The sequence below is a fragment of the Solanum dulcamara genome, chromosome 11 (assembly GCF_947179165.1).
Source record: "Solanum dulcamara chromosome 11, daSolDulc1.2, whole genome shotgun sequence".
Taxonomy (NCBI): Eukaryota; Viridiplantae; Streptophyta; class Magnoliopsida; order Solanales; family Solanaceae; genus Solanum; species Solanum dulcamara.
In genome coordinates, this window is record NC_077247.1 from 34419151 (window position 1) to 34445779 (window position 26629).

Below are 26629 nucleotides of genomic sequence, written 5' to 3' on the forward strand. Positions count from 1 at the left end.
GCCCGATTTTTGCTAACTTCGGAACTAGTAATGAACTAGTCGAAGGAAATGGATAAGGGATTGGTTCCTATGGGTAATTGGTGGTAGAATTACAAGATGGAAAGTCGAAGGTCACTAACCTTAGAATTACTTTCGTGTTAAATAGGTTAAAGGAGTAGCGAAGCGAGTCTGGATGCGATTAACCCATAACAGGTATGTAAAGCTATATTTCTCTTCTTTTGGCATGTCTTCAAGTTAAGTAATAAATGATATGATCTTGAGGGTAAATCTACTCATAAATGCTAAATGTAATCCACGGTCCTTACTTACTTCTTAATGAAAGCACTTTTACAGTAATTGCACTAGGGCTTCTCAAGCCTTTCATACTTTAGAAAGTGATGCGTATGTGAAACTATCCCTTCTTCTCTCTTGGCATGTCTTAGCCATAAGTGGTTGGTATATATAATGTGGGGATAATTCCATTCATAGAACCCCGAGTATGGTTTGTAAATCTTATTCACTTCTCTATGTTATAACTCCTGTGATAGTTGAGTCACGGTCCTGTAAGTCTTCTACATGACGAAAAGTAGTACACGTGAAGCCTATCCCTTCCTTCTCTTAAAATAGTTTAATGTAAGGGAAGCGATATATGATATGAGTTAGAGGTATTCCATTTACAAGTTTCGGGTATAACTCATGACTTGTACTCACTTTTGAGTGGTGAGGGTCTTAAATTGGTTAAACTCCTATTCCGCGAGCCTTCTGTATGCTCAATAATGATTAAATGTGTAAGCTCCTATACCTAGAGGCTCTTGGACATACTTTATGATAATATGTTGAGGAATGTTTGATATATTACTAAGTTTTACGTGCACGTACATGCATTATAATATATAGGGATCAGGCTGAACATTCCTCGGCATATTTTACTATATAGGGATCGGGTTAAACATTCCTCGGCATCATTATATTATATTTGGATCAGGATGTACATTCCTCGACATCATTATATTATATATGGATTGGGTCGGATGTTTTTTGGCATCATTATATTATATATGTATCAGGCCGTATGTTCCTCGGCATCATTATACTATATATGGATTGGGCCGAACTTTCGTCGGCACTAACCTATCATATCTATATGGATCGGGCTGTACATTCCACAGCACTAATAGTATGCATATGCCTATGATGATAAAAAGATGCGTTTGTGATACCGAGTCCTATAATGGGCCGGGTATGGTATGACATATATGATAGTAAGATATGATGATATGGCGATGGTATAATATGAAAGTACACTACTCCTCTCACCTAGTCTCTCACTAAAGGGTCAGGTACAGTCTATAGGCATGCATATTAAAATATAGTGATACATTTGTAGAACCGAGCCCCACGATGAGTCAAACATGGTATGTGACGATGATACGCATGATTCCATATTGTAAGATGCAGGTATTGTGGTTTATTAACTGCTATACTTGTCTCCTTCATCCCTATTACAGCTGAAGTCTCATTTATATTATGTTATGCTGTATATACTTAGTACATGTATCGTACTGACCCCCTTTCTTTGGGGGGTGCATTTTATGCCCGCAGGTACAGATGTTTATTTTGAGAGATCCACCAGCGTAGGATTTCCACTCAGCTATGTTGGAAGTGCTCCACTGTTCCGGAGCCTAACTTTTGACGCTGGTCATTTGATGTATATATTTGTTTATTCAGGGGTACGATGGGGGCCCTGTCCCTCTATATGACACAATTAATACTCTTAGAGGTCTATAGACATTTGTATGTGGGTTGTTTGTAAGTTTGTTCCAATTGCGCCAATACGATGTATTGTAAAGGTTTTTATGTTATGGCAGCCTTGTCGGCTTGCGTACCCTTTTATGATATGATACAAATGAAAGAGGCTACATATACATGAAAAATATTTGACCCATTAGGGTTTTTGGTGTATAGTATCACATTATACGTAGTTCAACTTGACTATAGCTAATAGATACGTATACAGGGGTCCAGGTCAGACCCTAGTCGCGGCCTACGAGGTTGGTTTGTAACAGAATTCCACCCTATTAATCCCAACTACTTTACTCTAATTATGTCCCAATATACGATTTGCAGTACCTGGAAAACAAGCTTGAGGATATCAAACAATGTATGCAAGAGAGATTATACTAAATTTATTGTCATCTACACAAAAAAGATTTTACAGAATAACTTACTTGTACTTCTCTTTTTAACAAAACTTGATACATACAATTATTCGAACTAGGGTGGGTGAATACACACAAATACAAATAAGTTGCACAGATTGAATTTGAAGGAAGTTGGAGTGATTTGCATGAGTTGGAATTTGAAAGGTTTGATTCATACTGTGGGAGAAAGGGAATGGTTTGAATTTGGGTGAAAATGGGTTAAAAACCAATAACCCTAATCAATTTGGGAATGGGTCAAAACCAGGTAGGATTTCAAATTAATAGCCACCTAGGTTTTCATTAATCGAGATGAATGCTCGTGACGAGCACCAAGAGTAGTATTCTCCTCTATTGTGATGGACTTAGAGAAAAGGTGAGTAATCTTAACTAGGATTCACAAAAGGAAAAATGGTTCGTGAAGTTCATCATAGGCCGTAATCCCTCCCATAATAATGGACTCAGAGAAAAGATGAGTAATCTTACCAAGGATTCATGGAATGCAAAATGGCCCATGAAGTTTATCATGGACCATAATCCCATGAAGTTGCCTATTTCCCTCTATTTTAGATTGGACTAGTCTTTACTTTGTATTCAAAGATAATATGTATTATCATTATTATTATTGTATTTGTATAAGCCTTGTATTCCTTTATATCAGTTTAGTAGCTTGACTACCAACTGATACCAGGTTTTGGGGGTTATTTTGTTGTATTGTTCTCACTCTTCTTTTCTTCTTCTTATTGTTATTATTAATATTATTATTTGGTTATTTTCTTCCACTTGTGATGGTTCATTCTCTATGGTTTCAGACTATTGGGTTAGGCTGACCTACTGGTAGGTTTATAGTAGGTGCCATCATAACCTGAGAAATCGGGGTCGTGATAGAGTGGTATTAGAGCTTAGGTTCGCCGATATCATTGGTATAAGAGAAAGTGCCTAGTAAAGTCTTGCATATCAGTACGAAGACGTATATATCTTATATTCAAGAGGCTAAAGGGCATTTTAGGGAAAGTCCATTCTTGATTCATGATCATGTGACATTTTTTTGATCAACCTCTAAATAATTTCTTGGATTCATTCCTCCTTAGAAGAAAAACACGAGCTTTCGATGGGCGTGGTTGAGCATCAGCACATACTACCTAGGCTTCGACAATATTTATGACCATCTCATCTCCTTTGGATCCAGCATTGGTGATTTAGCATCTCGATGAGCATGCACCTCATACAAGTGTGGTTTTGGGTGCATAGAGCGGTTCTCATCTTAGAGCTGGACCTGTAGGTCCTCAGCAGGGTTCTTCATCGGTCTCTGAGTATATGATGAAGTTCCTAGATTGGACAAGGCAGGATCCTATAATGTTTTCTAAGGAGCAAAACATGACTAACGATTTATTGAGGATTGATTTTGCCACTCCGCCTAGCATACAACACTTAATAGCAGTGGAGTCTACTTTTCCCTAGGTGGTCAGTTATGTGAGGTCTATGGATCATGGATGTATATTCATATTTTCAGGTTGTTGTTCATGCATCCCATGCTCATATTGAATCTATTCTATTACCATTGTTCATGCATGCTTCTCACATACTTAGTGTACTCCATGTACTAACATATATTTTTTGCCTACATTGTATCATAATGTTAGGCCGGACGATCATCACACACACTCTACTCCTGGCTAGATTTTTTTGAGCTTACTTTCAATTGTTGGTGAGTCCTCATGATTCACGGAAAATACATTTCTATTTTCCTTTTTTCCTTATGACATTATTTCTTAAGTTGGTGAGCTAGGAATATGTCCTATGACCCATCCATAGTAGTAGTAGTAGAGTTATGTTAGATTGCTACGGAGTCTATGTTGTCATGTTTTCTTTGGAGTTTGATTCTCATCTATCAAGACATTTATGCTTAGACCTTATTTACGCTTATATGATATTTCTTGTTATGACTTAATTACCTTGTATAAGTTGATGAATGATATGCTAAGAGGCTTGGTTGGAGTCTCTCAGGATCCTAATCATCGTGTCACACCTAGTGCCTAGCTTGGGTCATGAAAATGGGGATTGATCCCGTGGAGAAGGTGGACTTGCTTGCATATCAACTTAAAGAAGTTTCTCAAAATTGGTTCTAACAATGGAAGGGTTAAAGGGCTAGAGATTATGGTCCTGTTGCTTCGGAAGAGTTCAAGGTTGCTTTCCTTGACCTTTTCTTTCCATTGGAGTTAAGGGAAGCGAAAGTTCAAGAGTTTATCAACTTAAGGCAAAGGAATATGAGTGTAAGAGAGAACTCCTATGTTGAAGGATCCCCAAAGTGTGTATCTGTACCTACGGGCATGAACGCAGCCCCCCCTCCCCCCCGAGAAAAGGGGGGTCTGTACGATATATGTACTGAGTATGTAAAGCATAGACATCATAAGGAAATTACAGTTGGCGTAGGGAAGAAGGGGGCAAGTATAACATTTAACCATTTACCGCACTCTCATCGTATAAAAGAAAGTCATACATATTACCATCACGTACTGTGCCCGGCCCATTTTGGGGACTCGGTGCACCATCTACATCATTTTTTCATCATATGCACATATATATTATTAGCATTTTGGAATGTATAGACCGATCCATATATATAGTAATTACATGTCGAGGAATGTATGGCCCTATTCGCACATCATATAATAATATCGAGGAACGTATGGCCCAATCCATTTATCATATAGAAATGTTGAGAAACGTTCAGCTCGATCCAGATATCATATAGTAATACTGAGGAACATTCGGCCCGATCCAGATATCATATAGTAATGTTGAGGAACGTTCGGCCTAATCCATATCATCATATTATATCATTGCATACATATACCGTACTCGACCCTTCATGGGACTCGGTGTCATCATATTATCATATACCATACCCGGCCCTTTATGGGACTCAGTGTCATCATATCATCATATACTGTACTCATCCTTTTATGGGACTCGGTGTAATCATATCATCACATACCATACCTGGTCCTTTATGGGACTCTATGTCATAATCATCATATACTGTACCCTGCCCTTTATGGGCTTGGTATCATAACCTTATTATTGCATTACCTTACCATCATAGAACCACCCTTATGTCAAAGACATATCAAGAGGAAAGAAGGGTAGCTCTACATACTTATGATAAAACATGCCAAGAGAAAGGAGATAACTTCACATACTTACTACTCTCCATCATATAGAAGCCTTGAGAGGCAATAACTCAACTAGTATAGGATTTCTACCTTCGAGAAGTGAATAAGACTTATGAGTAATACTTGGGGTTCTATAAATGGAATTATCCCCACATTTTATATATCAATCACTTAAGGCTAAGACATGCCAAAACAAAAGAAGGATAACTTTACATAATTCTATAAGTTGAAGCACTAAAGTCCATAATATTTGCAAGTCAAAATTTAATGCACAAACTTAAAGAAAAGAAGAAACTCCATTATTTTTATTCTTATTGGCATGCAAAATGTGGATTGAGTTTGGATTATTAGAAAATAAAAAAGCAAATTCAGAATTGAAGAGTGTAAATGAAAGAGCTATAAAATGCATGGTGTAGGGAGAAATAAAAAAAATTGTTACCATAAAATCATCTAAACATATCAAACAAACTTTAAAGTAAATAAATGAAAAAGAAGATAAAAGAAAAAAAAATCTAATCTAGGCATAATTTGTAATTGATCAATTCTTGACGCATAGATTCTAGACGCTCCTTCTTTTGTCCCAAACCATTTGACAAATCTGTATCAAAGCATGCATTGAATTACTTGGCTTCCAATGAGGTGTCTATATTGGCTCCTTCGGCTTCATCTTCAGCAGCTGCTAAAAGGAATTCTAAATCCTGCGCCTTTCTACACAATTCTTTTATCAACTTTTTCATGTTACTCAGTGATTGACGAAGGGAGGACACCACTTTAACTTTTTTATGCTCTTTAACATATTATTTGAAAGGCATTCTCCTGCTGTTAAAAATAATTCATTTTTTGCGGTTTCCACATCCATATCATGAAGGGTTGACCGTGCTTGGTCATACGAAGTGGAAAACTCAAAGAAGGAATTCAATAACTTTCTCAAAGGTGAGAAATCCACGTCCTTGCAGTCCATCTCCTTGATAATTACTTGAATTTCATCTTTAAGAGAAGAAGCAGAATCTACATTACTTTTGGAAAGTTTGCCTCGAATGACGGACTAAAGAGTGGAGACAAAATTCTTTTGAGCATCTAAGATGACCTTCTTCCCATCAAATATAGATACAACAACTGATGGATGCTTGCGTACATCAGACTTCAAAGTTGTTTTGACCTTGTCACGAGAAATAGAAAGTAGCCTTTCACCTGCTTTAGCCATGGAAGGTGGTTTCATACAATTTGGAGCAGATATAGATTCACCACTATCTTGTGACTTTCCTTACTGCAATACCACAATGTTGTTCTCCTGCATTAGAAAAGGAGAGAGATAAATAATCAAGTAAAAAAATGTTACGATATACTCGGTAGAGTGAAGTTCTTAATCTACCTCTTCAATAGGGACTATTATGGTCGTTGAAGGTTGTTCGTATCATCATGTAGTTCAACCACATATATAGTAGCATCCTTCAAATTACTTGGGATTGCTCTTATTCTCTTCCAACAACGATATCTACTGCTACGTTCACTCTCATCTTGAAGTACCCTTTTAGAGATATGAGCAACCTGAGCAAGTTTTCTCTCTTTCAACACCCTCTAGAGCAAGTGTCCAGCATTAAGGACTTTGTTCATATGTACTTCATCAGAACCCTCTAGATGTATGACAGGAATCGGCCTAATAACATTCACTAAAGTCTGCAAATGATTATTAAGGAAACTCCCATGAGTTTTCTTCGACCAAGTCTCATAGTCAGATCCAAAGGACTTTCCCGCATTAGGTGTGATTGAAGGAAAAGTTGCTCGTGATGAAGAATGGATCATAGTACAAATCATCCAAAACATGAGTCCTTTGTCCAAAGAGGCACTGTGAATGTCACTCCTCATGATGCCAACAATATTCTGGTAGAATCCAAATTGACGACTAAAGTGATGTGGGCTATATGGCTTAATGATAAATGAATTTTTACATCTAAGAAGTAGATAGTTGAAGTGGATACTCATGAAATATCTTGACTATAACTTTGGTGCATGATCATTATCTACATAAAAGTAAGGGTACATTTTATCCAACATGGTAGATGTCCAAGCCACATCCTCTCCACCATGAATGCATTTTCTTACATCATTTCTGTCAAAATACTTCGCGCCACCCTCTCTAGAATATACTACTATAGTGGGAACAAAGGGCTCATTGGCAAATGCATAATGAGTCTTGAAATAATGAGCAAGCTAACCATAAACATAGTGGATGAGGAAGCAGACTTTAATTTGATTAAATTGTGATGAAGTCGAGATCTTGTTCAAACCATTATAGATACTGGCTAATATCGGAATAGCACGATTGACCTTTCTCTCACTCTTCATTAAGCTCGCCATCTTGAAAGTCCCCAAATGAATGAAGTCACATTTCCTATTAGGGAGAACAAAATTGCACAACCAACAAGATAAGAAAGCTGCCAAATATGTGTCATCTCTTTTGTCAGATTTCACTCCAAGCTTAACAAATACTCCTTCTTCAGTACGTGACCATATTGATGTATCAAGTAAAACCCCACTAGAATTATGTATCAATTCAAGGTGAGTAGACTTCTTATCCTGCCTCGGCGAAGTAGGTCCGTACCTTAAAGGTTTCTTGCACCAGAATTTTATCCCCTTACTAAAAGATACTTCTTGGTTAGCACCCTGAAGATGATGAAAGGCTGCAAATAAATATTCACAAGTTCGAAGAATGCATTTTACCTTCTTTTCATCTAATCCTGTAAGTTCTCTAGCCTCCAGCACCATTTCTTCATAAAGAGAACCCCAAATCGACAAGCCTCTGAAATATGTAAATTCCAGAGAGAAATAGATAATTCTCCAACAGAGGTAAAAAGTATGTTTGTTTTGGGACACCAAGCTTCACAGAATGCTTGTAAAATATCTGAATTACGATCAAAGTGAAAAAAGATGCATAAATGGCATCATAAATTTGTGCCATACCCAAGACTTCTTGGTTTTTACCAAGTATATCTTCGGTCCACTCCCAGTACCCTGGAATATAGCGATACTCTCCCTCAACTATCATTGTATCTCCCCAGCGTATCTCACCTTAGATTATGCGATGACCTAAACTTGAAAGAGAAGTTGCAATATTAGCATGATGATGATCTAGTGTTTGAAGGGACCACAACCTGAGCAGCTTATTAGAACTATGGTTTTGCACCGAAGTTTAACTCGCCATACAAAATGGATTTTTCAAGGAAGGCCACGGACTCGCATATCGACAGACTAGTGGAGTGTGAGTCAAGAACCTAGTTTGATCCACCCCTTCCTCAATTTGAACTACAAGATGCCTAAGTTTGGTGGAGGGAGAGACGTGTTGTCTGAAAATTGTCATCTCTTCAAACTACAAGAAATAAAAAAGACCATTAGTGGCAAAACTTGGGTATACAAAAAAAAATTGTGTCAAGTGAGCCCTTTGTTATTCTTAAGGTGGGTGTGTATCCATCCCTTTGCACCTTCAAGATACCATAAAATTACCTTTCTTAGGGCGGGGATGCGTATTCATCCCTTTGCGCCTTCAGAATACCATAAAAATACCTTTCTTAGGGTGGAGATTCGTATCCATCTCTTTGCACCTTCAGAATACCATGAAATTACCTTTCTTAGAGCGAGAATGCGTATTCATTTCTTTGCACCATAAGAATACCTTCAAATTATATTTCTTAGGGCGGGGATGTGTATCCATCCCTTTGCACTGTAAGAATACCATAAAATTATCTTTCTTAGGGCGGGGATTCGTAACCATCCCTTTGCTCCGTAAGAATACTATAAAATTACCTTCCCCAAAATGGAGATGCATATACATCTCTTCACACCTCAAGACAAATTCTTGTTTTATGATAAAATCCTCCATTGTATAGCTTCCACAAAATATAAATATTGCTTCTATTGGTCTATAGAAAAATAACACACACCAAAAAAAAGAGCAACAAAGCAAAAAACACACACAAAAAAAATATGCATACCCCATGCCTCGATGCCTGCACGATCAAACGCTAAAAAGGACTGCCAAAGAAGAGGAGCTCCAAATTGCTAGTGAGGATTCCGAAAGAATAAATGTTACGGCGGTTTAATCACGTGGAGCAAATAAATTAAAGTCACATCTTTTTTTAAAATCCAAATCAAACACGTCTGTTGAGACGACAAATACTATCCGGGAACAATATGGACGTGGCAAGTGGGTTCCGTATCTAAATGGGAGTCAATTAGAAGTTGTTCAATACTGACGTGGCAATTGAAAAATGCATGAAATCAATTTGTGCAATAAAATATATTTTAAATAGATGCTTTGAGTTAGATTTGGAAAATGCATGGAATAATGCTTTTATATGTGGGTCCACAAAGTAATAGTGAGGGTGAGAAAGAGATCACATGCATTTACATGAAAGGGATCATTTCACATGTTCATAGAATTACTATCTTTAAATAATAAAAAGTTATTTCCAAATAACATAGTTACTCCCTTGATATGATAGGATGAGCAATTTTGAGATACCAAAGCATGCACTATATAATCATGTATATGTTTTACTAAATACTTCAAGCCCGACAAGTGAGGCTTGCGCAGTTGGTTAAGCACCTCCACCCACGACCGGTAGGTCCTGGGTTCGAGTCACACTGAAGGGGAAGTGTGGAAACACTATAAATCCTCCAAAATGGGAGGTAAAAAAAAATACTTCAAGCCCCGTTTTCAAGCACATAAAAAGGCAAGTGGCATTTGTAATCATTTAAAATTTATTAAAAATAAATTTATAAAATGATTCATTTAAATTAAATTCATGAATATATTTATCCAATAAATATTATAGATTAATATAATTTAACTAATTATTTAATCCAATAAATATGGATTTAATTAAAGTCTCAACTCTATTGGTCTAGTTCATTGATTTGGGCTACAAATGACGAGCCCAATTTACTAAGTTCAATGTCATCTCATCCTAGAAGCCTAGTTTGGTGCCACGTGGCATGCCAAGTCAAACGAAGAAGCCAATAGGATCATGACATTTATCAAAATGGAGTGGCATGCCTAGTCAAATCAAAGGCCAATAAAAATGTGCCACATGTACAAGCGATGTATTCCGACTAATCAAATATCGTCATGTCACTTAAATCTGATGGGCCTAACAAAGCCTGCTACTCCGCCATGCCACTTAAATCTAATTGGCCGAAGGGAAGCCTGTTCTTATCACAACTCCTCTATTCCACAACTATAAATAGGGGTCCTCATAATTCAGAAAAGACATCATAATTCTAACAAGAAGCCAAAGAGAGCTAGTGGATCAAACGCCGCAGATTTCACTACAAGCTACAAGTTCAAAAATTCAAGATCAAGTTCATCATGTTCAAGAACAACTTAAGATTAAGACCACCAGATTCAAGAACAAGCCCAAAAGCCCTTGAATTCAAGTACAAGTGAAGATCAAGTTCAAGAACAAGTGAAGATCAAGATCGTCAATTTTAAGAACAAGTGAAGTTCAAGATCATCAAATCAACAAATCAAGATCAAAACCACAAGATTCAAGATTAAGTCCAAAAAGCCCTTGAATTGAAGTAACAATCAAGATCAAATCCATCAAGTTCAACCAAATTCAAGATCAAGCTCAACAGCCCTTGAATTTATATTCGAAAAGACGAATCAAATGATACATAGAGATTGTAACACTCATATTCAAAAATCAAATACTACAATTGTAGCGATATTTTCCGTTCTTGATTATTATTTTTTTGACGCGAATTTTATTGTCTACAGTATCTTTTATAGGGATGTTTAAAGATAAATACGAAAAATGATTGTTGAGATATTAGGGTAAGGCAAAATGTACTACATGCCTCACATCAAATTTATGGAGCTTTAAAAAAGGTAGATTGTAGCTAAACTAATGGAAACCAAGAAGTGAAAATGGAAACTGACTATCTACTTGTTGTAAAACTGATTAAGAATAAAGAAATAAAATACATCCTTTCAAGTTTATTATTGAAGGTTGTCGATATTTATTTAGTATCATCAAAGTCTCTATCAAATGCATCTAGAGAGAGGCAAAATTAATGTACGCCAACAACCTGGCAAATGAAGGTCACAAGCACGATGAAAATTTGAAAATCTGGAAAATGCACTGCACTCAATGCATTCAGAGGAGCAACTAGCTAGTATGGGAATAAAATCCCAACAATCTCCTCGACTATCACTTGAAGTTTTTGATAAAGCATGGTAATGCCCACCCCCAACACTATGAGTTGACAAAGCTGTTGGCACTACTCACCAACGTAAAATAACTTTTAACACTGTTAGAATACATACTATTGTCTGCTAGATTAGATGATAATAATATATATTGGTGAAATAATTAATAAGTAAGGACTAATTTTACATTAAATCAATAACGTAAATTTCATAAATTAATATAATTGGTGACATTTTGCGTTAATTATTCAGGTCAGTTAAGGAGTTGCACATTTAATGACAATAACTTGAATTGTATATGTGATACAATTGTGTCGTAACTTCAATATAAAAAAATAAATAGCGATGTTATGTAAATAGAAAAAGTCTCGCTGAATGACATAATATACACCTATTAATTACTATAGCCTTTTATGAAATTTTCTCTTGTATTAATAAGTTCAAGTAAAAAATCTTAGTATTCAATAGACATTGGAAAGTGTTGTGATATAAGAAGATGGTTAAGGAAGTTAGAGTAGGTAGTTAGAAGCAGGGGCAGTTTGGTCATTTTATAGTTTTCTAGTTAGAACTAACTAACTAAAATTAGTTAGATAGTTAGAAGTCAATTAGTTGTATATATATATGTACTAACTACACACTGAAAAGCTGTTAGGGCATTTCAGCCCAATGTTGAAAGTAACGAAGCTCTCTCTTTCTACTGCATCTTCATCTTCTTCTTCTTCTTTGTTTGCTTTCCTTCTATGAAAGGGCTGATCCTCCAACAATTTCATGGTATCAGAGCCACTATCACAATGATTATTGTGAAAATTGCTTGTGTTTGAGTCAAAAACTCGAGACTAGAGTCAAAGATTCATCCAATCTCCTAGCTTGTTCTACAGATCTAAGCTCCATAGAAGCTAAAACTGCAGTCAACAGTGACTTCCGCAACAAAATCTCAAAAAGGTTGAAAAAATGGCAGGTGAAGCCACAGATCCAGTTCAGAATCTCAATCAGACTCACTTCAATGTTCAACGAGTTGGTATACCTGTTTCTGCAAGCTTAGAAAGTAGCAATGGGCAAGGTATTGACTATAATCATCCTCTATTTCTTAGCTCTACAGATGTGAGTAGAATTAGTATTATATCATTTCAGTTACAAGGTGTTGAAAACTATACCTTATGGAATCGATCAATCAAACTAACTCTGTTAGGAAAAAACAAGTTAGGGCTAGTGGATGGAACATGCAGGAAGGAAATATATAGTGAAGAACTATGGGTCCAATAGGAAAGGGTAAATGTGATTGTGCTGTCATGGCTAATGAACTCAGTTTCGAAGAGATTGCTTAGTGGAATTGCATTTTCTTCAAATGCTTTGAGTGTGTGGACTGACCTGTAAGAGAGGTTTGATAGAGTTGATAGATCAAGAACTTATAGTTTACATAAAGAAATAGCCATTTTACAATAAGGAACAACTTTTGTATTAGTATATTATACGAACCTGAAAGCCTTATGGGATGAGTTTGAAGTGTTAGTGTCCTCACCCTATTGAAACTGTGAAAAATCCAGAGGATTTGTAGCTCACATAAATAGACAAAAGTTGTATCAATTTCTAATGAGATTAAATGACTCATACTATCAAGCTAGGAGTCAGATTCTCATGATAGATTCTCTACCAACCACCAATCAAGCATATGTTATGATAGTAGGAGATGAAAGCCAAAAGGTTGTTGTTACAGGCATCAATAATTTAGGACTACATTCATCCATTCTAGATTCAGCTACTATGTACTCTAGAGTTAGAAGTAGTTCAGGTATCAGTAATAGATTCAAGAAGAATACACTCTTAATCTGTGACTTTTGTAAGTGTAGAGGTCATACCAAAGAGTCTTGCTACAAGGTTGTTGGGTATCCACCAGATTTCAAGTCCAAAAGGAAGGTACAAAGTGCAAACACTGCCTATGCTGATACTACTGGCCTTACTAGTCAACCTCAGCAATCAGTTCAGACTAATTTCTCTTATAGTTTGAACACAAACATGACCGATGAATCAATGTAGGGCAGAAATATCATAGCACAGCATACTACAAACAAAGTAACAGCTGAAGGGTCTACTTCCAACAAGACTGTAAGTCAAGCTGAGAAAGATGTCAAGCAACTACTTCAAGGTTGTACATTCACAAAAGATCAGTATGAATAAATTCTAAAGATGATGAGTCAACAGTCAGGATAAAGAGCTACTACACCTGATTGCAATAAGGCAAACATTACAGGTAAAGCCTTATTTGTAACTAAAAATAGTGATGTGTGGATTGTAGATACAGGTGAAACAAACCATATTGTTTCCAAGTTGGAGATGCTACTAAAGGAGTCTGTGATAAAGGTTGTCACTCTTAAGGATGTATGCTTACTAAATGGTGGTACTACACAAGTAAGTCATATTGGTTCTTGTAGTCTACCATCTAGAAGTGTGATAACTAATGTGTTCCATATATCAGAGTTCAAGTATAACTTAATGTCTGTCAGCAAAATAACCAAAAAATTAGGTTGCTCAGTCTTCTTCTTCTCTGATTTCTGTGTTTTACTGGAGCTTTACACTGGGAAGGTGAAGGAAGTTGGTAGAGAAGAGGAAGGCATGTATTTGTTGTGGAGACAATTAACTCAATGCAATGCAAGTAACACTAAAGATTTTGTTCATACTGTTGATACTGCTCACTCAATAGTCAAGGAGTCAGACATGGAGCTATGGCATCAAATACTTAGACATGTATCTTCAATTATACTTGCTAAGATGTTTACTATGAATAAAGTCAATATGTGTAAGGTGACTAAGTGTTTAGTATATCCATTTGCAAAGCAAACCAGACCTGTTTTTCCTTCTAGCATCATCAAAAGAAGTAGTTGTTTTGACTTGATACATGTTGATCTTTGGGGACCCTATAATACAGCTACTTTTGATGGCAATAAGTACTTTCTCACAATAGTTGATGATTTTTCAAGAATGACTTGGCTATTTTTACTTAAACAAAAATCAAATGTGTGTGTCTCTTAAATTGTTCCTGTAGTATGTTAAGAATCAATTTGGCAAAGTGGTCAAAGTCCTAAGATTTGATAATGGTACTGCATTTGTTAACTCAGTATGTGATAGTATGTTCAAAGCATTGGATATTATACATCAAAGATCTTGTCCTTACACTCCTCAAAAAAATGGTGTGGCTGAGAGAAAATATAGACATCTGCTAGAAGTAACAAGAGCCTTAAGATTTCAAGATAAAATACCTATCAGGTTTTGGGGTCATTGTGTACTAGATGCTGCTTATCTCATTAATAGACTCCCAAATAGTGTACTTGAGTTTCACACTCCTTATGAAAGACTTTATGGTAGAAAACTAGTGTTATCTCATTTAAGAACAATTAGTTGTCTAGTCCTTGCAAAGAATCTCACTGAACATGATAAACTCATGCCCAGATCAAAGTCAGCTTTTACATAGGATACTCTGAAGTGCATAAAGGATATATTTTATTTGATTTGCACAACAACTCCTTCTTTGTCAGCAGAGATGTTATCTTTAGAGAAGACATATTTCCTTTTGCCAAGGATGACAATTTTTCTCGACAGCAGCTATTTATAGACAACTTGCAAGGGTTAGGTAAGACAGATCAAGAGCTTCATCAACTGGCTCCATTAATAGTCCCATGTAATATTCCATCTGTGATGTCAGAGGGAGTAGATACATGTGTGGATCCAGGTGGTGGTGAGCAAGTCTGCGTGTAGCAACCTGAGATATATATACAGCCACATACTGATGCAAATGGCTCTGAGGTATCCCATACAGAAGGTCCAACTGTTACTAGAAGATCTACAAGATCTAAACAGCCTCATGTATGGCTGAAGGATTTTGTTTCCCTGAATGTCAAGCAGGATGTCCAGTATCTCTTGTCTAACTATATGAGATATTCTCATCTCTCACCCACTTATCAGTGTTTTATTGCTGCTATCTCATATGTGATAGAGCCTACCAACTATGCAGAAGCAATCAAAGATCCAAGATGGGTTGAAGCTATGCAGGCAGAGATCCAGGCTTTAGAAAGAAATCATACGTGGGAGATCACATCCTTACCTGCAGGGAAGAAGCCTATTAGTTGTAGATAGATGTATAAAGTTAAATACAAATCCACAAGTGAAATAGAGAGGTTCAAAGCAAGATTAGTTGCAAAGGGATATAGTCAACAAGAAGGAATTGATTACAAAGAAACCTTCTTTTCAATTGTGAAGATGGTGACTGTCAGAGTTATTCTCTCCATTGCAGCTTCCAGGAAATGGCACATTCATCAAATGGATGTCTTTAATGCCTTCCTACATGGAGACCTAGAGGATGAAATCTATATGCAACTTCCTCAGGGATATGTCAGTCAAGGGGAGAAGGTGTGTAGACTGACAAAGTCCCTCTATGGACTCAAGCAAGCTCCAAGGCAGTAGAACCACAAACTTATTGAAGCTCTCATTTCTCTCAAGTTTAAACAAAGTCAATATGATTACTCCTTATTCATCAACAAATCAGCAGAAGGTATTGTAATTGTACTTGTATATGTAGATGATATGTTAATAACTAGCAGCAACCTAAAGCTGATAGAAAAAACAAAAGAAGGCTTTACAAAAGGCCTTCAAGATGAAAGACCTAGGGGAACTCAAATACTTTCTGGGAATTGAGTTTACCAGATCCACAGAAGGGATTCTTATGCATTAGAGAAAGTACATTCTTGAACTTATAGCAGAGGTAGGAATGATAGCAACTAAGCCAACAGGAACACCTATAGATGTCAACACCAAACTAACATCAAGGCAGTATGATGACCATGTGAACAAAAAGCAAGAAGAGTCACATGATCCTCTAATAGACCAAGCAGCATATCAAAAACTCATAGGTAAGCTATTGTATCTCAATATGACAAGTTTAGATATATCCTTCAATACTTAGACATTAAGCTAGTTCCTAAATCAGCCAAAGAAATCCCACATGGATGTTGCACTAAGAGTAGTCATGAGAAAAACTTAAAAGTCTGCTAAATTGTTGAATAACCAAAAAAAAATTAATATTGGTGCAAAAACATAATTGTACATTCTACTACTACAAAATTCAAAAAAAAAAACTACTCGACGTCCATCGGTTCTCCTTGACTAGGAGAGATGAAATCTCTCTTAGGTTTTTTTGGATCATCGTTTTCGCTAACATAACCATCCTTGGCCTTCCGACAACCATAAATCCACAATAGTGCGTCATATCTTGAACGAAAGAATTTGGCTTGTAGTCCAGTAGTTGGAATAGAAATTCCATCACTAAGATAATCAGCAAAAATAGCCAGAAAAACACTACAATCCCTGCAAAAATAAAAACACGATGTATCAGAAGCATTGACATGGAAAATGATTAAATACAACTTGAATATGATACATAAACACGATGTATCAAAAACATTAAAGCTTGATACATGAGAATCTGATACATAAACAAGATGTATCAGAAGCAGTAAAGCTTGATACATGAGAATCCGATACAAAAACACGATGTATCAGAAGCATTAAAGCTTGATGCATAACAATCTGATACATAAACTAGATGTATCAGAAACAGTAAATCTTTAGAAAAAATGAGATTTTAAAAAAAATATGAACACGATGAATCAGAAGCATTAAAGCTTGATACATGACAATCCGATACATAAATAAGATGTATCAGAAGCAGTAAAGCTTGATACATGAGAATCCGATACAAAAACACGATTTATCAGAAGCATTAAAGCTTGATACATAAGGATCTGATACATAAACTAGATGTATCAGAAGTAGTAAATCTTCAGAAAAAATGACATTTTAAAAAAATACATCTTATATGAACTCATACCTTTGGGAGATTAGGGCGTGTTGTAACCCCTTCAATCTTCTTGTCTGCTTCTTTGGGTGCATGTTGAACTGCAGATTTTGACTTCAATTTCTCACGTAGCTTATCCATCACTACTGGATCGTTATGATATTTGGATCTAACCTCGTCGCAACCTTCCCAAGATGAATCAGAACCCGGTGAAACAAGAATTCCTTGATTTTTATTCAACTGTGTGAGACCAACACTAAAAGATGAAGCGGATTCCATATGTATCAGTGAAGAATATGAGTAAAAAAATACAAAAATTTACAGAAGAAAGCAGAGGAAATCAAAGGAGGTGAGAATGAAGTGAGATTCCAAATAAGAAAAAACTTGAATATACCTTAGAATCTTGAAATTGAGTAATATATGTACAGAAATTCAAAATCTAAAAACTGACGAAGCGGAGCTTGAAATTAGTCATGAATTTAGGGTAGTTGAATAAAGTAAAATGTGATGTATCTGTGAGATGGGGAGAGAGTTAAAAAAAGAGAAATTTTTGATATTTTTTCATATGGTAGGGAATACTAGTAAATATGGTATTATAATATGTGTAAATAGGTAATTTTTCCTTAACAAAATCTTGTTGAGAGCACCATCCTTCGAATGAGCCTTGCAGTGTGCGATCTGAAATTAGTAACTCCACGGGCTCCGGACATCGGATGGAAAACCAAAAAAAAAGAGTAGGATAATATACAATAGGCTAATGGCTGGTACAAATCAAACAAAACATTCAGTTGATTCCAATTACAAAGGGTATAGAATTCCAATTACAAAGGGTATAGAGACGACATGGATTTGAAGTGGAGTGTGTGGTTGAGAGTTTCAGTAATAATCAATTTTACATGTCTTGTATTAATAATTTGCAGTGAGAAGCGCCTAAGCTGCACGAGAGAAGCAGCTATAGCAGCAGAGAATGTTGCTTCTATAAGTTGCTCAGGACATGGAAGGGCTTATTTAGATGGCTTAGTACTCACACAGAATGGAACACCTATTTGTGAGTGCAATGCATGCTTTACAGGCCCTCATTGCTCTCTCTTTATACCCAATTGCGCCCTTGATGTAGACAGGTACATAATTCACTATACTGTATATTGGAAAATGTACCCATTGCTTGATTTCCAATGTATTCAAATTCTCGTTTGTTTAAATACTCTTTTCCTTTTTAAATACGTTGCAGTGGAAACCCAATGTTTTTAGAGCCATTCTGGAAGCAAAATGCAGGGAGTAGTGGCATTATGGTAGCGGGATGACACAGAATGGGATATGAATTTAAGGATGGTTCACTCATCTCTAAGCAATTGGAGAATGTAATCCACAGGTTACTGTTAATCTTGTATCAAAGTTAGCAGACCAAAAACAATAAAGAAAAAAAAATATCCGAGTCCACAAAATTTACTGTGTGTCCTTAAGGAATTTAATCCCCTCACTGTACCCGAGGTTATGAATTATTTTCTCCCAAGATAAAATGGATAAACTATTAAAGAAGTAATGGTATCTCAAATTTCAATACTCAAAAGCCAGCAACAAATTCACACAAAGACTCAACTTTATTTGTAAAAAAATATATATGCAGAAGAGGGAGAAATTCGATGTTTTAAAAATGAGAGGAAAATCCTCTATTTATAGACAACAAAGGATAGTATGAACAGATGCTTATTGTGACTTATTGGAAAAGTCACAACCTCTCGCAAAAGTCACAACCTTTCAGAAAAATCGCAACTCTTCAAAAAAGTCACAACTTTTTTAAAAAGTTACAATCTTTCGAAAAGTCACAACTTTCGAAACGGTCATAACTCTTTGAAAAAATCACAACCTTTTGAAAAGTCACAACCTTTCGAAAAGTCACAACATTTCGGAACGATCATAACCCTTTAGAAAAGGCACAACCTTTCATAAAGGTTATAATATTTCATTTCTCATTCACACCTTTAAAACCCAACAATCCCCACATGAATGAGGAATGACTATTGTTAAAACATATGCATGAAAAATCGTGTGATTTGTAAGTAAGGACTAATTGCATCTGGATAAATAGATTTTTCTTTAAACTTTCCATAGTGAACATATATCGGATATGCTCGGTCAATCGATAGATTTGATATCTTTAAACTGTCAAGCTTTGGTGTATACCTAGACAACATAAGTCACACAATCAACCCTTTAACTATTTTTGGTTCTCAGTATTTTATTTGTTTCAGTCATGAACACTTCTTGGTTCATAAGTGCATAGAGAATTTCTTAATTCTCCTTGAAGTGGCTTACACCTCATACTTACATAGGTGATTTCTAAATGTGTCATCCCGTAGATACACCATTTGATATACCCCGTATCAAACTTAGAAATCATTAAAAAGTTTTAATATCTTTTTCCTTGTTACTGAACATTGTCTCATCATGAGAATGGACCATTAGAAATTATTTTGATAATGTTGAACCATCATCATTGACTTTGTTTGATCTCCTTGAACCTAGATCTTGAGATCTCCAGTCTTCTAGGTAGAGTTACCGCCACGATGATTTGTTCTCAGCCGTAGTCCTATTCTCGTCAATGATCTCTTCAACTCCCTCTCTAGTTAGGCCTTTTGTAAGTGGATTCGATACAATTTTCTTTGACTTTACATAGTCAATAGTGATAATTCCACTAGAGAGTAATTATTTAACGGTATTGTGCCTTCGTCGTATATGATGAGATTTTTCGTTATATATTATTCTCCCTACCCTACATATTGCAATTTGACTATCACAGTGCATGCATACTGATGCCAAAGACTTGAGCCAAAAAAAATATCTTTCAAGAAATTTCGAAGCCATTGAGATTCTTCATCAGCCTTATTTAGAGCGATAAATTCAGATTTCATTGTAGAGCGAGCGACACATGTCTGTTTGAAAGATTTCTAAGAGACCACTCCTCCACCAAGAGTAAATACATATCCACTCTTGGATTTTACTTTATTTAACTTGGTGATCCAATTTGCATCACTATATCCTTTTATTACTACTGGATATTTGTTATAATGCAAAATATAGTTTTGAGTATGTTTTAACTACACCAAAACTCTTTTCATTGTCATCCAATGAATTATTGGAATTACTCTGAACCGACTCAGTTTACTAATAGCAGATGCTATATTTGATCGTGTACAATTTGTGATATACATCATACTTCTAAATACTCTTGCATAATCTAATTGTGAATTACTTTAACCTTCATTCTTTTGAAGTGGAAAGCTCACATCTATTGGAGTCTTAGATGTACTAAAATTTAAATTCTTGTACTTGTGTAAGTCCTTTTGTAATATAATGAGACTGTAACAATTCTAAACCTTGTGGAGTTCTAAGGATTTTTATACCTAAGATCACATCAGCAACTCCAAGATCTTTCATATCAAAGTTATTTTCTATCATATCTTTAGTAGCATATATGTCATAAGTGTTTCTATGATGATCAACATGTCATCAACATACAAACAAACAATGATTTTGTATTTGGAGTGTCTGTAATATGAACATATTTATCTTCTTGAATCCATTTGCAAATATGATTTGGTCAAACTTTACATGTCATTATTTGGGTGCTTGTTTTAGTCTGTAAAGTAACTTAACAAATTTGCACATTTTCTTTCATTTACTAGGAACCACAAAGCCATTGAGCTACTCCATGTAAATTTCTTCCTCCAATTTTTCATTTAAGAAAATTATTTTCACATTCATTTGATGAATTTAAAGGCCATATACTGCAGCTAATGCAATTAACATCCTAATGGAGGTAATTCTAATTACTGTAGGGTATATGGTGAAAAAATCAAGACCTTTTTTTTGTCTAAAGCCTTTGATAACAAGTCTTGATTTATAATTGTACATAGTTCCATCAACTTTGATTTTCCTTTTGAAGATCCATTTTGAACACAAAGTTTTATTTTCTGAAGGAAGATCAACCAATCGCCAGTATGATTGCTAATATTGAACAAATCTCACTATTGACAGCCTCTTTCCATAAGGATGAGTCCGCAGCATATATAACTTCTTTGAATGTTTAAGGCTCACATTCAAGAATAAATGTTACGAAATCAGATCCAAAGAAAGTAGATGTCTTTTGATGTTTACTACGCCTTGAAATCTCTTTATTCGGTACATTCTCCCTTGGTTCTTCTCAAGGTTGTTTAGATCCTTCACTAGAAATTTAAAAGTAGTTTTTTACGGATAAATATGTTCAAAGAATTCAGCGTTATCTGATTCAATCACTGTATTATCATGAATGTTCGGATGTTTAGACCTAATGAAGGAAAAATCAACATGCTTTACTATTTGTAGCATATCCAATTAAAACACAATTCACGGTCTTGGGTCCTATTATGATCCTTTTATGTTTAGGAACTTGGACTTTGGCTAGACATCTCCACACTTTAAAATATTTCAAGTTGGGCTTTCTTCTTTTTCATTTCTCATATGGAATAGACTGTGTTTTGCTGTGAGGATGACTTCCCCCCATAAGTTTTATGGTAAACCCGAACTTATAAGTAAGGCATTCATCATTTCCTTTAAAGTTCGATTTTTTCTTTTTGTAATTCCATTAGATTGAGGTGAGTAAGGGGTAGTAGTTTGATGGATGATTTTATTTTTCAAATATATTTTTGCAAAATGAGATTCATACTCTCCATCCTATCACTTCTTATCATTTTTATCTTTTTATCCAACTGATTTTCAACTTCAGTTTTGTATTGCCTAAATACTTCTATTTCTTCATCATTACCATTTAGCAAATAGATATAGCAATAGTGCAATTATCAATAAAAGTTATGAAATATTTTTTCCCACCACGAGATGGTGTTGACTTCATATCACAAATGTCAGTGTGAATCAACTCTAAGGGATCATTCCGTTCAATAGATTTATAAGGATGCTTAGTATACTTAGATTCAACACAAACTTGACACTTTGATTTATTGCACTCAAAATTAGGTAAAACTTCTAAGTTGATCAGTTTTTACAAGGTTTTGTAATTAACATGTCCTAAACGTTTATGCCATAAACAATTTGACTCAAGAAAGTAAGAAGGATCAGAAATATTGAGTTTGAAAAGACCTCCTTGAGGGTAATCTTTTCCAACAAATATTTTGTTCTTACTTATTACAAATTTGTCACATACAAACATTGTTTAAAGTCAACACCTTGTTAGATGTCCTTTCCAAGAGGACTTTTTCATAATCTTCAATTTTAGTTGTTGCAGAATTACCCATGAACATAGTCTCTTCGGATCCAATAAGAGCATATGAACCAAATGCTTCTTTATAACAGAAAACATGATAGATGATTTTTTTAAGCAATATTCATGGCTATAAAAATAATTATAGTTTAATAGACATGTATTTTCATGAAATATCACAACATTTTAAGCAGGGACAAACCCAACATGTATCTAGGGGGTTCATCCGAACTCTCTTTGGCGAAAAATTATACTATTTATACATGGTTAAAATATTTTTTTATGTATAAATAGTAGATGTCGAACCCCCTTCGACTAGTTCGTGTGTCTACCTTTTAAGATTTTGAACCCCCTTATTAAAAATTCTGCTTCCGCCACTAATTTTAAGTGACACTTTTTCATAAGAGAACACAACGATCTTTCGAACAAGTATATATATTTAATTTGGTAGTTTCATACTAGTCATATCATATTATATACTAGTAAAAGAGAAACTCAACGACCAAAATATAGTTCAAGAATTTTGTGGGTCTAACATAATATAAGAATGTCATTCAATTTTATATCTTGTGCTTCCATATTTAAATTAGACACCAAGTTTAATTTTATGTTTGTCACAAACAAAGAACCCCCACATTTTAAATATGATCTCAAAAATATTTTTCAAGTATTTAAAAATAATTTTCCACATATTTATTTTTTTATACTTTCAAACGTATACTATCAAAATACATATTGGCAGCATAAACCTCTTTTAAAGATAATATTCTACAAAAGAATTGTAGTGCTTCCATTTCCTCTGACAATCTATACATATTGTCAAAGTTTAATTCATAGAGACATCCATTGTAGGCACAAAATCATTAATTTTATGTCGCTAGTATGTTTTTTTTCTTCTGTCACAATTAGACATACCACCTAGTATTCAAAATACTAATACTAAAGACTGCATCTGTGTACGACTTGTTTCTACTTAACAATGAAGTTTTTATATTCTTCAAATCGTCAAATGAATGAACTTTAAATGTTGATGAAGTTTTTATGACTTCAAATCAATTTTAAATTTAGACAGAGCAGAAAATCAAGAGGTTTTAATCTCCAGAAACTAAAAATACAACATTGTTTCTAGTTAATGATGAATTTTTTATATTTTGCAAATCGTTTGCCCTTTATATTCTTAACGAAGTTTTTATACTCTTCAAGTCAGAATATTCATTCAAATACAGTGTTTGATAAATTGGTAAAATTTTTATATTCTTCAAACCAAAGGAGTAGAAAATCAAAAGATTTTAGTCTCCAAACATCAGACACAATCAAATTCCACACAGAGTAGAAAACTACACAAGTTTTAGTCTCCAAAATAGAATTAGAAAATCATAAGGATATGATTTTCTTTTCAAAAAACTTCCCCTCATTACCAAGTTTGTTGGAATGACTTCAAATCTATGAATGATAAATTTTATAGAGTTTCTACGTAGTCAGACCAAATAATGTTCTTTTTTCTGGAACAAATTTAATATTTGATGAAGTTTTTATATTCTTCAAATCGAATATTAAACTTTTCTTTTCTTCTTCTTTTTCTGAAATAAAAAATGTCTTGCCATCTACGTTCTTGGATTAAGATCCTTGAAAGATGCCTCCAATGTTGAATGTAATACAAACAAAAGTATTTTCCTACCCTATTTTATCATAACAGATAATAAACCTTTGAAAATAGTTTGTGAAAACTCTTAAGACCATAACACATTATTTAACTTAATCATCTTTAATTTGACCAAGATTATGGTAAGAAAAAATATACTACTTTGTAGTATCAAGTCCAAGATTCTTTCATAATATACTTACTTAGACATAGCAGAATCATATAAATACCATGTCAATGGCTTCTAAAATTTGTCGTGCCCCAATCCAAAAATCTCATATACAGGAAAAAAATATTAAATTTCTTAAGCTTGTTAATCTTGTATCAAAGTTAGCAGACTAGAAACAACAAAGATGAAAAGAATAAAACAATATCCGAGTCCATAGAATTCACTATGTGTCCTTAAGGAATTTAATTCTCTCACTGTACCCGAGATTATGGATTATTTTCTTTCAAGATAAAACGGATAAACTATTAAAGAAGTAGCGGTACCTCAAACTTCAATAATTTTAGCGAACTCAAAAGCCAGCAACAATTTTATACAAAGACTCAACTTTGTTTGTAAAAAAATATTGCAGAAGAGGGAGAAATTCGATGTTTTAAAAATGAAAAGAAAATCCTCTATTTATAGACAACAAATGGTAGTGTGAACAGATGCTTATTATGACTTATTGGAAAAGTCACAACCCCTCGCAAAAGTCACAATCTTTCAGAAAAGTCGTAACTCTTCAAAAAAGTCACAACTTTTTGGAAAAGTTACAATCTTTCGGAAAGTCACAATCTTTCGAAACGGTCACAACCCTTTGGAAAAGTCAAAACCTTTCGGAACGGTCACAATCCTTTGAAAAAGGCACAACCTTTCGTAAAAGTCATAACCTTTCATTTCTCATTCACACCTTTAAAACTCAATAATTACACGACACTGTAGGAAATGCAAATACATCCAACAAGTACATACTATTTGGTATTGGCTCAACTCAGCTTCTTAATGCCGCGGTGTATGCTCTTTCCCATTACACCACCTATTCATCACCTACCAAAGTCGTTGCTTCCGCTCCTTACTACCCTGTTTACAAATCGCAAACAGAGCTATTGGATTCGAAGAAATATAAGTTAGCGGAGATACATCCTCGTGGAAAAACAAAATATCGAGTAGTACAAATTTCATTGAGTTTGTGACATGTCCAAACAATCCTGATGGGCACCTAAACAAGGCAGTCCTTCAAGGAAAATTTACAAGGCATGTTTACGATTTAGCTTACTATTGGCCACATCACACACCAATTCCAGGCCCTATGGATGAAGACCTCATGTTATTTACACTTTCTAAGCTCACTGGTCATGCCGGTAGCAGATTTGTGTAATTAGTTAACAACTCTAGCTTAATCACTCATAACGAATCTCATATATAGTACGAGTTAATTGATTTCCTTTGATGTGTAGTTGGGCCATAGTCAAAGACAAAGGTGTGTATGAAAGAATGGTGGAATACATACATTTAAACACTTATGGTGTTCCGCGTGAAACTCAGTTGAGAGCTTTAAAACTATTAAACGTTGTGTTACAGGGATATGGAAGAGAAATGTTTCGATTTGCACATACAATTATGAACTCTAGATGGGAAAAGCTTGCGGAGATCTTGTCTACTTCAAAACGCTTCTCAATGGAACAAGTACTCCCCTCTCAACATTGTGCATTTTCGAAACAAGTTAGGGCACCTTCTCTAGGTAATTAAGCATTATCAACAACAAGCTAAGTTAAGTGAAATTCAATTACTTACCTTGTTGTTTTCATGTTTTTTTTTCGCAGCTTTTGCGTGGTTAAAATGTGAAGCGGATGAAGATAAGGACTGCCACAATGTGCTGAGGGAAGCAGATATCATTGGTCGAAAAGGCGCTGCATTTGGAGTTGAAAATCGTTACGTTCGTTTTAGTATTGTGAATAGCAGAGGTGATTTCGATTTATTGCTGCAACGACTGCAGGATCTAGTGTCTAAAGATCGATCCATCGTCGAGGTGTCACACCGTTATGATCAATTTTTATTTCTTAGGAGATAAACACTTTAGACAATTAATTATTTTCATTCAACTTTAGCCAGTAATGTTAGAGAGCCAAAAGAAGTGAGGATTATAGAAAATTTCGGGAGAGTAGTGGTGGCAAATGACCGGATTGGATTAAATTTGGGCGGGTTAAAAATGGGTCAACATAAAATGGGTAATAATTCAACCCACCCATATTTTACATGGGTAAAAATGAATTGGGTAAAATACTAATTTACCCATATTTTCATGAGTAAATAGTACTCTATTTTATAATTCAATATA

At 35.0% G+C, this 26629-nt stretch overlaps 1 pseudogene; it reads left to right on the forward strand.

Annotated features, from left to right (window-relative positions):
- The first annotated feature begins 18249 nt into the window (after positions 1–18249).
- On the forward strand, positions 18250–26362 carry LOC129872524 (tryptophan aminotransferase-related protein 4-like; annotated as a pseudogene).
- Positions 26363–26629: the final 267 nt, after the last annotated feature.